Consider the following 15,774-nt stretch of genomic DNA (forward strand, 5'->3'; position numbering starts at 1 on the left):
GACATGACTTCTTTTCCCCATGGAAAATGGGGTCAGTTTGGGGCCACTCGCCCCGGTCATCTGCTTCATTCCCTGTCTGAAATTTGCAAACTTGGCTGATTTTCTCCAAAACTAAACCTGCTGGCAACGAGAAGCCTGCAGCTCCTTAGAGCCCCAAATTTCACCTCTCTGCTGATACCCACATGATGGGGAAATTACTTCTTTTTCCCATAGAAATAGTATCCCTGTGCTGCAACTTGCCCTGGCAGAAAGTAGGGTGCCAAGCAGGAAATTTGAAAATTCTGATGGATTTCTCCAAACCTAAAGCTGGCAGCAACTAAGACCCTGCAAGTCCTTAGAGCCCCAGAGGCCACCTTTCATCTGATACCCAGACCCTGGGCCAATGACTTCATTTTCCCCATGGAAAATGGCCTCCATTTCTGGCCTCTCGCCCTGGCCAATAGGGTGGTGCCCAGCAAGAAATTTGCAATCATTGCTGGATTTCTCCAAATTTAAAGCTGCCAGTAAGAAGTACCCTGCAAGTCCTTAGAGCCCCAAAGGCCACTTTTCATTTCATTTGAACACCGTGGGGAAAGGACTTCTTTTTCCCATGGGAAATGGCCTGTGTTTGCAGCCACTCACCATGGCAGAAAGTGGGGAGCCAAGCTAGAGTGATACAATCTTTGCTGGATTCTTCCAAACCTAAAGTTGGCAGCAACCAGGACCCTGAAAGTCCTTAGAGCCTGAAAGGCCACCTTGAACACATTACTGAGACCCTGGGTTAAGGACATTTTTCCCATGGAAAATGCCCTTCATTTCTGGCCATTTGGCCTGGCAGGCAGGGCAGTGCCTAACGAGAAATTTGCAAACTGTGCTGGATTCTTCCAAACATAAAGCTGCCAGCAACTAGGACCCTGCAAGTCCTTAGAGCCCCAGATGCCACCTTTCATCTGATACCCAGAGCCTGGGCCAATGACTTCATTTTCCCCAAGGAAAATGGCCTCCATTTCTGGCCTCTCGCCCTGGCCAATAGGGTGGTGCCCAGCAAGAAATTTGCAATCATTGCTGGATTTCTCCAAATTTAAAGCTGCCAGTAAGAAGTACCCTGCAAGTCCTTAGAGCCCCAAAGGCCACTTTTCATTTCATTTGAACACCGTGGGGAAAGGACTTCTTTTTCCCATGGGAAATGGCCTGTGTTTGCAGCCACTCACCATGGCAGAAAGTGGGGAGCCAAGCTAGAGTGATACAATCTTTGCTGGATTCTTCCAAACCTAAAGTTGGCAGCAACCAGGACCCTGAAAGTCCTTAGAGCCTGAAAGGCCACCTTGAACACATTACTGAGACCCTGGGTTAAGGACATTTTTCCCATGGAAAATGCCCTTCATTTCTGGCCATTTGGCCTGGCAGGCAGGGCAGTGCCTAACGAGAAATTTGAAAACTGTGCTGGATTCTTCCAAACATAAAGCTGCCAGCAACTAGGACCCTGCAAGTCCTTAGAGCCCCAGATGCCACCTTTCATCTGATACCCAGAGCCTGGGCCAATGACTTCATTTTCCCCAAGGAAAATGGCCTCCATTTCTGGCCTCTCGCCCTGGCCAATAGGGTGGTGCCCAGCAAGAAATTTGCAATCTTTGCTGGATTTCTCCAAATCTAAAGCTGCCAGTAAGAAGTACCCTGCAAGTCCTTAGAGCCCCAAAGGCCACCTTGCATTTCATTTGCAGACCGTGGGGAAAGGACTTCTTTTTCCCATGGGAAATGGCCTCCGTTTGCAGCAACTAACTATGGCAGAAAGTGGGGAGCCAAGCTAGAGTGATACAATCTTTGCTGGATTTCTCCAAACCCAATGCTGGCAGCAACTAGGACCCTGCAAGTCCTTAGAGCCCCAGATGCCACCTTTCATCTTCTACCCAGACCCTGGGGACATGACTTCATTTCCCCATGGAAAATGGGGTCAGTTTGGGGCCACTCGCCCCGGCCATCTGCTTCATTCCCTGTCTGAAATTTGCAAACTTGGCTGATTTTCTCCAAAACTAAACCTGCTGGCAACGAGGAGCCTGCAGCTCCTTAGAGCCCCAAATTTCACCTCTCTGCTGATACCCACATGATGGGGAAATTACTTCTTTTTCCCATAGAAATAGTATCCCTGTGCTGCAACTTGCCCTGGCAGAAAGTAGGGTGCCAAGCAGGAAATTTGAAAATTCTGCTGGATTTCTCCAAACCTAAAGCTGGCAGCAACTAAGACCCTGCAAGTCCTTAGAGCCCCAAAGGCCACCTTTCATCTGATACCCAGAGCCTGGGCCAATGACTTCATTTTCCCCATGGAAAATGGCCTCCATTTCTGGCCTCTCGCCCTGGCCAATAGGGTGGTGCCCGGCAAGAAATTTGCAATCTTTGCTGGATTTCTCCAAATCTAAAGCTGCCAATAAGAAGTACGCTGCAAGTCCTTAGAGCCCCAAAGGCCACCTTGCATTTGATTTGCAGACCGTGGGGAAAGGACTTCTTTTTCCCATGGGAAATGGCCTGTGTTTGCAGCCACTCACCATGGCAGAAAGTGGGGAGCCAAGCTAGAGTGATACAATCTTTGCTGGATTCTTCCAAACCTAAAGTGTTCGGCAACTAGGACCCTGAATGTCCTTAGAGCCTGAAAGGCCACCTTGAACATATTACTGAGACCCTGGGTTAAGGACATTTTTCCCATGGAAAATGGCCTTCATTTCTGGCCATTTGGCCTGGCAGGCAGGGCAGTGCCTAATGAGAAATTTGCAAACTGTGCTGGATTTCTCCAAACATAAAGCTGCCAGCAACTAGGACCCTGCAAGTCCTTAGAGCCACAAAGGCCACCTTTCATCTGATACCCAGACCCTGGGCCAATGACTTCATTTTCCCCATGGAAAATGGCCTCCATTTCTGGCCTCTCGCCCTGGCCAATAGGGTGGTGCCCAGCAAGAAATTTGCAATCTTTGCTGGATTTCTCCAAATCGAAAGCTGCCAGTAAGAAGTACCCTGCAAGTCCTTAGAGCCCCAAAGGCCACCTTGCATTTGATTTGCAGACCGTGGGGAAAGGACTTCTTTTTCCCGTGGGAAATGGCCTGTGTTTGCAGCCACTCACCATGGCAGAAAGTGGGGACCCAAGCTAGAGTGATACAATCTTTGCTGGATTCTTCCAAACCTAAAGTTGGCAGCAACCAGGACCCTGAAAGTCCTTAGAGCCTGAAAGGCCACCTTGAACACATTACTGAGACCCTGGGTTAAGGACATTTTTCCCATGGAAAATGGCCTTCATTTCTGGCCATTTGGCCTGGCAGGCAGGGCAGTGCCTAACGAGAAATTTGCAAACTGTGCTGGATTCTTCCAAACATAAAGCTGCCAGCAACTAGGACCCTGCAAGTCCTTAGAGCCCCAGATGCCGCCTTTCATCTGATACCCAGAGCCTGGGCCAATGACTTCATTTTCCCCATGGAAAATGGCCTCCATTTCTGGCCTCTCGCCCTGGCCAATAGGGTGGTGCCCAGCAAGAAATTTGCAATCTTTGCTGGATTTCTCCAAATCGAAAGCTGCCAATAAGAAGTACGCTGCAAGTCCTTAGAGCCCCAAAGGCCACCTTGCATTTGATTTGCAGACCGTGGGGAAAGGACTTCTTTTTCCCATGGGAAATGGCCTGTGTTTGCAGCCACTCACCATGGCAGAAAGTGGGGAGCCAAGCTAGAGTGATGCAATCTTTGCTGGATTTCTCCAAACCCAATGCTGGCAGCAACTAGGACCCTGCAAGTCCTTAGAGCCCCAGATGCCACCTTTCATCTGACACCCAGACCCTGGGGACATGACTTCTTTTCCCCATGGAAAATGGGGTCAGTTTGGGGCCACTCGCCCCGGCCATCTGCTTCATTCCCTGTCTGAAATTTGCAAACTTGGCTGATTTTCTCCAAAACTAAACCTGCTGGCAACGAGAAGCCTGCAGCTCCTTAGAGCCCCAAATTTCACCTCTCTGCTGATACCCACATGATGGGGAAATTACTTCTTTTTCCCATAGAAATAGTATCCCTGTGCTGCAACTTGCCCTGGCAGAAAGTAGGGTGCCAAGCAGGAAATTTGAAAATTCTGCTGGATTTCTCCAAACCTAAAGCTGGCAGCAACTAAGACCCTGCAAGTCCTTAGAGCCCCAGAGGCCACCTTTCATCTGATACCCAGACCCTGGGCCAATGACTTCATTTTCCCCATGGAAAATGGCCTCCATTTCTGGCCTCTCGCCCTGGCCAATAGGGTGGTGCCCAGCAAGAAATTTGCAATCATTGCTGGATTTCTCCAAATTTAAAGCTGCCAGTAAGAAGTACCCTGCAAGTCCTTAGAGCCCCAAAGGCCACTTTTCATTTCATTTGAACACCGTGGGGAAAGGACTTCTTTTTCCCATGGGAAATGGCCTGTGTTTGCAGCCACTCACCATGGCAGAAAGTGGGGAGCCAAGCTAGAGTGATACAATCTTTGCTGGATTCTTCCAAACCTAAAGTTGGCAGCAACCAGGACCCTGAAAGTCCTTAGAGCCTGAAAGGCCACCTTGAACACATTACTGAGACCCTGGGTTAAGGACATTTTTCCCATGGAAAATGCCCTTCATTTCTGGCCATTTGGCCTGGCAGGCAGGGCAGTGCCTAACGAGAAATTTGCAAACTGTGCTGGATTCTTCCAAACATAAAGCTGCCAGCAACTAGGACCCTGCAAGTCCTTAGAGCCCCAGATGCCACCTTTCATCTGATACCCAGAGCCTGGGCCAATGACTTCATTTTCCCCAAGGAAAATGGCCTCCATTTCTGGCCTCTCGCCCTGGCCAATAGGGTGGTGCCCAGCAAGAAATTTGCAATCTTTGCTGGATTTCTCCAAATCTAAAGCTGCCAGTAAGAAGTACCCTGCAAGTCCTTAGAGCCCCAAAGGCCACCTTGCATTTCATTTGCAGACCGTGGGGAAAGGACTTCTTTTTCCCATGGGAAATGGCCTCCGTTTGCAGCAACTAACTATGGCAGAAAGTGGGGAGCCAAGCTAGAGTGATACAATCTTTGCTGGATTTCTCCAAACCCAATGCTGGCAGCAACTAGGACCCTGCAAGTCCTTAGAGCCCCAGATGCCACCTTTCATCTTCTACCCAGACCCTGGGGACATGACTTCATTTCCCCATGGAAAATGGGGTCAGTTTGGGGCCACTCGCCCCGGCCATCTGCTTCATTCCCTGTCTGAAATTTGCAAACTTGGCTGATTTTCTCCAAAACTAAACCTGCTGGCAACGAGGAGCCTGCAGCTCCTTAGAGCCCCAAATTTCACCTCTCTGCTGATACCCACATGATGGGGAAATTACTTCTTTTTCCCATAGAAATAGTATCCCTGTGCTGCAACTTGCCCTGGCAGAAAGTAGGGTGCCAAGCAGGAAATTTGAAAATTCTGCTGGATTTCTCCAAACCTAAAGCTGGCAGCAACTAAGACCCTGCAAGTCCTTAGAGCCCCAAAAGCCACCTTTCATCTGATACCCAGAGCCTGGGCCAATGACTTCATTTTCCCCATGGAAAATGGCCTCCATTTCTGGCCTCTCGCCCTGGCCAATAGGGTGGTGCCCAGCAAGAAATTTGCAATCTTTGCTGGATTTCTCCAAATCGAAACCTGCCAGTAAGAAGTACCCTGCAAGTCCTTAGAGCCCCAAAGGCCACCTTGCATTTGATTTGCAGACCGTGGGGAAAGGACTTCTTTTTCCCGTGGGAAATGGCCTGTGTTTGCAGCCACTCACCATGGCAGAAAGTGGGGAGCCAAGCTAGAGTGATACAATCTTTGCTGGATTCTTCCAGACCTAAAGTTGGCAGCAACCAGGACCCTGAAAGTCCTTAGAGCCTGAAAGGCCACCTTGAACACATTACTGAGACCCGGATTTAAGGACATTTTTCCCATGGAAAATGGCCTTCATTTCTGGCCATTTGGCCTGGCAGGCAGGGCAGTGCCTAACGAGAAATTTGCAAACTGTGCTGGATTCTTCCAAACATAAAGCTGCCAGCAACTAGGACCCTGCAAGTCCTTAGAGCCCCAGATGCCGCCTTTCATCTGATACCCAGACCCTGGGCCAATGACTTCATTTTCCCCAAGGAAAATGGCCTCCATTTCTGGCCTCTCGCCCTGGCCAATAGGGTGGTGCCCAGCAAGAAATTTGCAATCTTTGCTGGATTTCTCCAAATCGAAAGCTGCCAGTAAGAAGTACCCTGCAAGTCCTTAGAGCCCCAAAGGCCACCTTGCATTTCATTTGCAGACCGTGGGGAAAGGACTTCTTTTTCCCATGGGAAATGGCCTCCGTTTGCAGCCACTAACTATGGCAGAAAGTGGGGAGCCAAGCTAGAGTGATGCAATCTTTGCTGGATTTCTCCAAACCCAATGCTGGCAGCAACTAGGACCCTGCAAGTCCTTAGAGCCCCAGATGCCACCTTTCATCTGACACCCAGACCCTGGGGACATGACTTCTTTTCCCCATGGAAAATGGGGTCAGTTTGGGGCCACTCGCCCCGGCCATCTGCTTCATTCCCTGTCTGAAATTTGCAAACTTGGCTGATTTTCTCCAAAACTAAACCTGCTGGCAACGAGAAGCCTGCAGCTCCTTAGAGCCCCAAATTTCACCTCTCTGCTGATACCCACATGATGGGGAAATTACTTCTTTTTCCCATAGAAATAGTATCCCTGTGCTGCAACTTGCCCTGGCAGAAAGTAGGGTGCCAAGCAGGAAATTTGAAAATTCTGCTGGATTTCTCCAAACCTAAAGCTGGCAGCAACTAAGACCCTGCAAGTCCTTAGAGCCCCAGAGGCCACCTTTCATCTGATACCCAGACCCTGGGCCAATGACTTCATTTTCCCCATGGAAAATGGCCTCCATTTCTGGCCTCTCGCCCTGGCCAATAGGGTGGTGCCCAGCAAGAAATTTGCAATCATTGCTGGATTTCTCCAAATTTAAAGCTGCCAGTAAGAAGTACCCTGCAAGTCCTTAGAGCCCCAAAGGCCACTTTTCATTTCATTTGAACACCGTGGGGAAAGGACTTCTTTTTCCCATGGGAAATGGCCTGTGTTTGCAGCCACTCACCATGGCAGAAAGTGGGGAGCCAAGCTAGAGTGATACAATCTTTGCTGGATTCTTCCAAACCTAAAGTTGGCAGCAACCAGGACCCTGAATGTCCTTAGAGCCTGAAAGGCCACCTTGAACACATTACTGAGACCCTGGGTTAAGGACATTTTTCCCATGGAAAATGCCCTTCATTTCTGGCCATTTGGCCTGGCAGGCAGGGCAGTGCCTAACGAGAAATTTGCAAACTGTGCTGGATTCTTCCAAACATAAAGCTGCCAGCAACTAGGACCCTGCAAGTCCTTAGAGCCCCAGATGCCACCTTTCATCTGATACCCAGAGCCTGGGCCAATGACTTCATTTTCCCCAAGGAAAATGGCCTCCATTTCTGGCCTCTCGCCCTGGCCAATAGGGTGGTGCCCAGCAAGAAATTTGCAATCTTTGCTGGATTTCTCCAAATCTAAAGCTGCCAGTAAGAAGTACCCTGCAAGTCCTTAGAGCCCCAAAGGCCACCTTGCATTTCATTTGCAGACCGTGGGGAAAGGACTTCTTTTTCCCATGGGAAATGGCCTCCGTTTGCAGCAACTAACTATGGCAGAAAGTGGGGAGCCAAGCTAGAGTGATACAATCTTTGCTGGATTTCTCCAAACCCAATGCTGGCAGCAACTAGGACCCTGCAAGTCCTTAGAGCCCCAGATGCCACCTTTCATCTTCTACCCAGACCCTGGGGACATGACTTCATTTCCCCATGGAAAATGGGGTCAGTTTGGGGCCACTCGCCCCGGCCATCTGCTTCATTCCCTGTCTGAAATTTGCAAACTTGGCTGATTTTCTCCAAAACTAAACCTGCTGGCAACGAGGAGCCTGCAGCTCCTTAGAGCCCCAAATTTCACCTCTCTGCTGATACCCACATGATGGGGAAATTACTTCTTTTTCCCATAGAAATAGTATCCCTGTGCTGCAACTTGCCCTGGCAGAAAGTAGGGTGCCAAGCAGGAAATTTGAAAATTCTGCTGGATTTCTCCAAACCTAAAGCTGGCAGCAACTAAGACCCTGCAAGTCCTTAGAGCCCCAAAGGCCACCTTTCATCTGATACCCAGACCCTGGGCCAATGACTTCATTTTCCCCATGGAAAATGGCCTCCATTTCTGGCCTCTCGCCCTGGCCAATAGGGTGGTGCCCGGCAAGAAATTTGCAATCTTTGCTGGATTTCTCCAAATCTAAAGCTGCCAATAAGAAGTACGCTGCAAGTCCTTAGAGCCCCAAAGGCCACCTTGCATTTGATTTGCAGACCGTGGGGAAAGGACTTCTTTTTCCCATGGGAAATGGCCTGTGTTTGCAGCCACTCACCATGGCAGAAAGTGGGGAGCCAAGCTAGAGTGATACAATCTTTGCTGGATTCTTCCAAACCTAAAGTGTTCGGCAACTAGGACCCTGAATGTCCTTAGAGCCTGAAAGGCCACCTTGAACATATTACTGAGACCCTGGGTTAAGGACATTTTTCCCATGGAAAATGGCCTTCATTTCTGGCCATTTGGCCTGGCAGGCAGGGCAGTGCCTAACGAGAAATTTGCAAACTGTGCTGGATTCTTCCAAACATAAAGCTGCCAGCAACTAGGACCCTGCAAGTCCTTAGAGCCCCAGAGGCCACCTTTCATCTGATACCCAGAGCCTGGGCCAATGACTTCATTTTCCCCATGGAAAATGGCCTCCATTTCTGGCCTCTCGCCCTGGCCAATAGGGTGGTGCCCAGCAAGAAATTTGCAATCATTGCTGGATTTCTCCAAATCTAAAGCTGCCAGTAAGAAGTACCCTGCAAGTCCTTAGAGCCCCAAAGGCCACTTTTCATTTCATTTGAACACCGTGGGGAAAGGACTTCTTTTTCCCATGGGAAATGGCCATTGTTTGCAGCCACTCACCATGGCAGAAAGTGGGGAGCCAAGCTAGAGTGATACAATCTTTGCTGGATTCTTCCAAACCTAAAGTTGGCAGCAACCAGGACCCTGAAAGTCCTTAGAGCCTGAAAGGCCACCTTGAACACATTACTGAGACCCTGGGTTAAGGACATTTTTCCCATGGAAAATGGCCTTCATTTCTGGCCATTTGGCCTGGCAGGCAGGGCAGTGCCTAACGAGAAATTTGCAAACTGTGCTGGATTCTTCCAAACATAAAGCTGCCAGCAACTAGGACCCTGCAAGTCCTTAGAGCCACAAAGGCCACCTTTCATCTGATACCCAGACCCTGGGCCAATGACTTCATTTTCCCCATGGAAAATGGCCTCCATTTCTGGCCTCTCGCCCTGGCCAATAGGGTGGTGCCCAGCAAGAAATTTGCAATCTTTGCTGGATTTCTCCAAATCTAAAGCTGCCAGTAAGAAGTACCCTGCAAGTCCTTAGAGCCCCAAAGGCCACCTTGCATTTGATTTGCAGACCGTGGGGAAAGGACTTTTTTTTCCCGTGGGAAATGGCCTGTGTTTGCAGCCACTCACCATGGCAGAAAGTGGGGAGCCAAGCTAGAGTGATACAATCTTTGCTGGATTCTTCCAAACCTAAAGTTGGCAGCAACCAGGACCCTGAAAGTCCTTAGAGCCTGAAAGGCCACCTTGAACACATTACTGAGACCCTGGGTTAAGGACATTTTTCCCATGGAAAATGCCCTTCATTTCTGGCCATTTGGCCTGGCAGGCAGGGCAGTGCCTAACGAGAAATTTGCAAACTGTGCTGGATTCTTCCAAACATAAAGCTGCCAGCAACTAGGACCCTGCAAGTCCTTAGAGCCCCAAAGGCCACCTTTCATCTGATACCCAGAGCCTGGGCCAATGACTTCATTTTCCCCAAGGAAAATGGCCTCCATTTCTGGCCTCTCGCCCTGGCCAATAGGGTGGTGCCCAGCAAGAAATTTGCAATCTTTGCTGGATTTCTCCAAATCGAAACATGCCAGTAAGAAGTACCCTGCAAGTCCTTAGAGCCCCAAAGGCCACCTTGCATTTCATTTGCAGACCGTGGGGAAAGGACTTCTTTTTCCCATGGGAAATGGCCTCCGTTTGCAGCCACTAACTAGGGCAGAAAGTGGGGAGCCAAGCTAGAGTGATGCAATCTTTGCTGGATTTCTCCAAACCCAATGCTGGCAGCAACTAGGACCCTGCAAGTCCTTAGAGCCCCAGATGCCACCTTTCATCTTATACCCAGACCCTGGGGACATGACTTCATTTCCCCATGGACAATGGGGTCAGTTTGGGGCCACTCGCCCCGGCCATCTGCTTCATTCCCTGTCTGAAATTTGCAAACTTGGCTGATTTTCTCCAAAACTAAACCTGCTGGCAACGAGGAGCCTGCAGCTCCTTAGAGCCCCAAATTTCACCTCTCTGCTGATACCCACATGATGGGGAAATTACTTCTTTTTCCCATAGAAATAGTATCCCTGTGCTGCAACTTGCCCTGGCAGAAAGTAGGGTGCCAAGCAGGAAATTTGAAAATTCTGCTGGATTTCTCCAAACCTAAAGCTGGCAGCAACTAAGACCCTGCAAGTCCTTAGAGCCCCAAAGGCCACCTTTCATCTGATACCCAGAGCCTGGGCCAATGACTTCATTTTCCCCATGGAAAATGGCCTCCATTTCTGGCCTCTCGCCCTGGCCAATAGGGTGGTGCCCAGCAAGAAATTTGCAATCTTTGCTGGATTTCTCCAAATCGAAAGCTGCCAGTAAGAAGTACCCTGCAAGTCCTTAGAGCCCCAAAGGCCACCTTGCATTTGATTTGCAGACCGTGGGGAAAGGACTTCTTTTTCCCATGGGAAATGGCCTGTGTTTGCAGCCACTCACCATGGCAGAAAGTGGGGAGCCAAGCTAGAGTGATACAATCTTTGCTGGATTCTTCCAAACCTAAAGTGTGCGGCAACTAGGACCCTGAATGTCCTTAGAGCCTGAAAGGCCACCTTGAACATATTACTGAGACCCTGGGTTAAGGACATTTTTCCCATGGAAAATGGCCTTCATTTCTGGCCATTTGGCCTGGCAGGCAGGGCAGTGCCTAACGAGAAATTTGCAAACTGTGCTGGATTCTTCCAAACATAAAGCTGCCAGCAACTAGGACCCTGCAAGTCCTTAGAGCCCCAGATGCCGCCTTTCATCTGATACCCAGAGCCTGGGCCAATGACTTCATTTTCCCCATGGAAAATGGCCTCCATTTCTGGCCTCTCGCCCTGGCCAATAGGGTGGTGCCCAGCAAGAAATTTGCAATCTTTGCTGGATTTCTCCAAATCTAAAGCTGCCAGTAAGAAGTACCCTGCAAGTCCTTAGAGCCCCAAAGGCCACCTTGCATTTCATTTGCAGACCGTGGGGAAAGGACTTCTTTTTCCCATGGGAAATGGCCTCCGTTTGCAGCCACTAACTATGGCAGAAAGTGGGGAGCCAAGCTAGAGTGATGCAATCTTTGCTGGATTTCTCCAAACCCAATGCTGGCAGCAACTAGGACCCTGCAAGTCCTTAGAGCCCCAGATGCCACCTTTCATCTTATACCCAGACCCTGGGGACATGACTTCTTTTCCCCATGGAAAATGGGGTCAGTTTGGGGCCACTCGCCCCGGCCATCTGCTTCATTCCCTGTCTGAAATTTGCAAACTTGGCTGATTTTCTCCAAAACTAAACCTGCTGGCAACGAGGAGCCTGCAGCTCCTTAGAGCCCCAAATTTCACCTCTCTGCTGATACCCACATGATGGGGAAATTACTTCTTTTTCCCATAGAAATAGTATCCCTGTGCTGCAACTTGCCCTGGCAGAAAGTAGGTTGCCAAGCAGGAAATTTGAAAATTCTGATGGATTTCTCCAAACCTAAAGCTGGCAGCAACTAAGACCCTGCAAGTCCTTAGAGCCCCAGAGGCCACCTTTCATCTGATACCCAGACCCTGGGCCAATGACTTCATTTTCCCCATGGAAAATGGCCTCCATTTCTGGCCTCTCGCCCTGGCCAATAGGGTGGTGCCCAGCAAGAAATTTGCAATCATTGCTGGATTTCTCCAAATCTAAAGCTGCCAGTAAGAAGTACCCTGCAAGTCCTTAGAGCCCCAAAGGCCACTTTTCATTTCATTTGAACACCGTGGGGAAAGGACTTCTTTTTCCCATGGGAAATGGCCATTGTTTGCAGCCACTCACCATGGCAGAAAGTGGGGAGCCAAGCTAGAGTGATACAATCTTTGCTGGATTCTTCCAAACCTAAAGTTGGCAGCAACCAGGACCCTGAAAGTCCTTAGAGCCTGAAAGGCCACCTTGAACACATTACTGAGACCCTGGGTTAAGGACATTTTTCCCATGGAAAATGGCCTTCATTTCTGGCCATTTGGCCTGGCAGGCAGGGCAGTGCCTAACGAGAAATTTGCAAACTGTGCTGGATTCTTCCAAACATAAAGCTGCCAGCAACTAGGACCCTGCAAGTCCTTAGAGCCACAAAGGCCACCTTTCATCTGATACCCAGACCCTGGGCCAATGACTTCATTTTCCCCATGGAAAATGGCCTCCATTTCTGGCCTCTCGCCCTGGCCAATAGGGTGGTGCCCAGCAAGAAATTTGCAATCTTTGCTGGATTTCTCCAAATCGAAAGCTGCCAGTAAGAAGTACCCTGCAAGTCCTTAGAGCCCCAAAGGCCACCTTGCATTTGATTTGCAGACCGTGGGGAAAGGACTTCTTTTTCCCGTGGGAAATGGCCTGTGTTTGCAGCCACTCACCATGGCAGAAAGTGGGGAGCCAAGCTAGAGTGATACAATCTTTGCTGGATTCTTCCAAACCTAAAGTTGGCAGCAACCAGGACCCTGAAAGTCCTTAGAGCCTGAAAGGCCACCTTGAACACATTACTGAGACCCTGGGTTAAGGACATTTTTCCCATGGAAAATGGCCTTCATTTCTGGCCATTTGGCCTGGCAGGCAGGGCAGTGCCTAACGAGAAATTTGCAAACTGTGCTGGATTCTTCCAAACATAAAGCTGCCAGCAACTAGGACCCTGCAAGTCCTTAGAGCCCCAAAGGCCACCTTTCATCTGATACCCAGAGCCTGGGCCAATGACTTCATTTTCCCCAAGGAAAATGGCCTCCATTTCTGGCCTCTCGCCCTGGCCAATAGGGTGGTGCCCAGCAAGAAATTTGCAATCTTTGCTGGATTTCTCCAAATCGAAACATGCCAGTAAGAAGTACCCTGCAAGTCCTTAGAGCCCCAAAGGCCACCTTGCATTTCATTTGCAGACCGTGGGGAAAGGACTTCTTTTTCCCATGGGAAATGGCCTCCGTTTGCAGCCACTAACTAGGGCAGAAAGTGGGGAGCCAAGCTAGAGTGATGCAATCTTTGCTGGATTTCTCCAAACCCAATGCTGGCAGCAACTAGGACCCTGCAAGTCCTTAGAGCCCCAGATGCCACCTTTCATCTTCTACCCAGACCCTGGGGACATGACTTCATTTCCCCATGGACAATGGGGTCAGTTTGGGGCCACTCGCCCCGGCCATCTGCTTCATTCCCTGTCTGAAATTTGCAAACTTGGCTGATTTTCTCCAAAACTAAACCTGCTGGCAACGAGAAGCCTGCAGCTCCTTAGAGCCCCAAATTTCACCTCTCTGCTGATACCCACATGATGGGGAAATTACTTCTTTTTCCCATAGAAATAGTATCCCTGTGCTGCAACTTGCCCTGGCAGAAAGTAGGGTGCCAAGCAGGAAATTTGAAAATTCTGCTGGATTTCTCCAAACCTAAAGCTGGCAGCAACTAAGACCCTGCAAGTCCTTAGAGCCCCAAAGGCCACCTTTCATCTGATACCCAGAGCCTGGGCCAATGACTTCATTTTCCCCATGGAAAATGGCCTCCATTTCTGGCCTCTCGCCCTGGCCAATAGGGTGGTGCCCAGCAAGAAATTTGCAATCTTTGCTGGATTTCTCCAAATCGAAAGCTGCCAGTAAGAAGTACCCTGCAAGTCCTTAGAGCCCCAAAGGCCACCTTGCATTTGATTTGCAGACCGTGGGGAAAGGACTTCTTTTTCCCATGGGAAATGGCCTGTGTTTGCAGCCACTCACCATGGCAGAAAGTGGGGAGCCAAGCTAGAGTGATACAATCTTTGCTGGATTCTTCCAAACCTAAAGTGTGCGGCAACTAGGACCCTGAATGTCCTTAGAGCCTGAAAGGCCACCTTGAACATATTACTGAGACCCTGGGTTAAGGACATTTTTCCCATGGAAAATGGCCTTCATTTCTGGCCATTTGGCCTGGCAGGCAGGGCAGTGCCTAACGAGAAATTTGCAAACTGTGCTGGATTCTTCCAAACATAAAGCTGCCAGCAACTAGGACCCTGCAAGTCCTTAGAGCCCCAGATGCCGCCTTTCATCTGATACCCAGACCCTGGGCCAATGACTTCATTTTCCCCATGGAAAATGGCCTCCATTTCTGGCCTCTCGCCCTGGCCAATAGGGTGGTGCCCAGCAAGAAATTTGCAATCTTTGCTGGATTTCTCCAAATCTAAAGCTGCCAATAAGAAGTACGCTGCAAGTCCTTAGAGCCCCAAAGGCCACCTTGCATTTGATTTGCAGACCGTGGGGAAAGGACTTCTTTTTCCCATGGGAAATGGCCTGTGTTTGCAGCCACTCACCATGGCAGAAAGTGGGGAGCCAAGCTAGAGTGATACAATCTTTGCTGGATTCTTCCAAACCTAAAGTGTGCGGCAACTAGGACCCTGAATGTCCTTAGAGCCTGAAAGGCAACCTTGAACATATTACTGAGACCCTGGGTTAAGGACATTTTTCCCATGGAAAATGCCCTTCATTTCTGGCCATTTGGCCTGGCAGGCAGGGCAGTGCCTAACGAGAAATTTGCAAACTGTGCTGGATTCTTCCAAACATAAAGCTGCCAGCAACTAGGACCCTGCAAGTCCTTAGAGCCCCAGATGCCGCCTTTCATCTGATACCCAGACCCTGGGCCAATGACTTCATTTTCCCCATGGAAAATGGCCTCCATTTCTGGCCTCTCGCCCTGGCCAATAGGGTGGTGCCCAGCAAGAAATTTGCAATCTTTGCTGGATTTCTCCAAATCTAAAGCTGCCAGTAAGAAGTACCCTGCATGTCCTTAGAGCCCCAAAGGCCACCTTGCATTTCATTTGCAGACCGTGGGGAAAGGACTTCTTTTTCCCATGGGAAATGGCCTGTGTTTGCAGCCACTCACCATGGCAGAAAGTGGGGAGCCAAGCTAGAGTGATGCAATCTTTGCTGGATTTCTCCAAACCCAATGCTGGCAGCAACTAGGACCCTGCAAGTCCTTAGAGCCCCAGATGCCACCTTTCATCTTCTACCCAGACCCTGGGGACATGACTTCTTTTCCCCATGGAAAATGGGGTCAGTTTGGGGCCACTCGCCCCGGTCATCTGCTTCATTCCCTGTCTGAAATTTGCAAACTTGGCTGATTTTCTCCAAAACTAAACCTGCTGGCAACGAGAAGCCTGCAGCTCCTTAGAGCCCCAAATTTCACCTCTCTGCTGATACCCACATGATGGGGAAATTACTTCTTTTTCCCATAGAAATAGTATCCCTGTGCTGCAACTTGCCCTGGCAGAAAGTAGGGTGCCAAGCAGGAAATTTGAAAATTCTGCTGGATTTCTCCAAACCTAAAGCTGGCAGCAACTAAGACCCTGCAAGTCCTTAGAGCCCCAGAGGCCACCTTTCATCTGATACCCAGACCCTGGGCCAATGACTTCATTTTCCCC

The sequence above is a fragment of the Agelaius phoeniceus genome, chromosome 28, assembly GCF_051311805.1.
Source record: "Agelaius phoeniceus isolate bAgePho1 chromosome 28, bAgePho1.hap1, whole genome shotgun sequence".
Lineage (NCBI taxonomy): Eukaryota > Metazoa > Chordata > Aves > Passeriformes > Icteridae > Agelaius > Agelaius phoeniceus.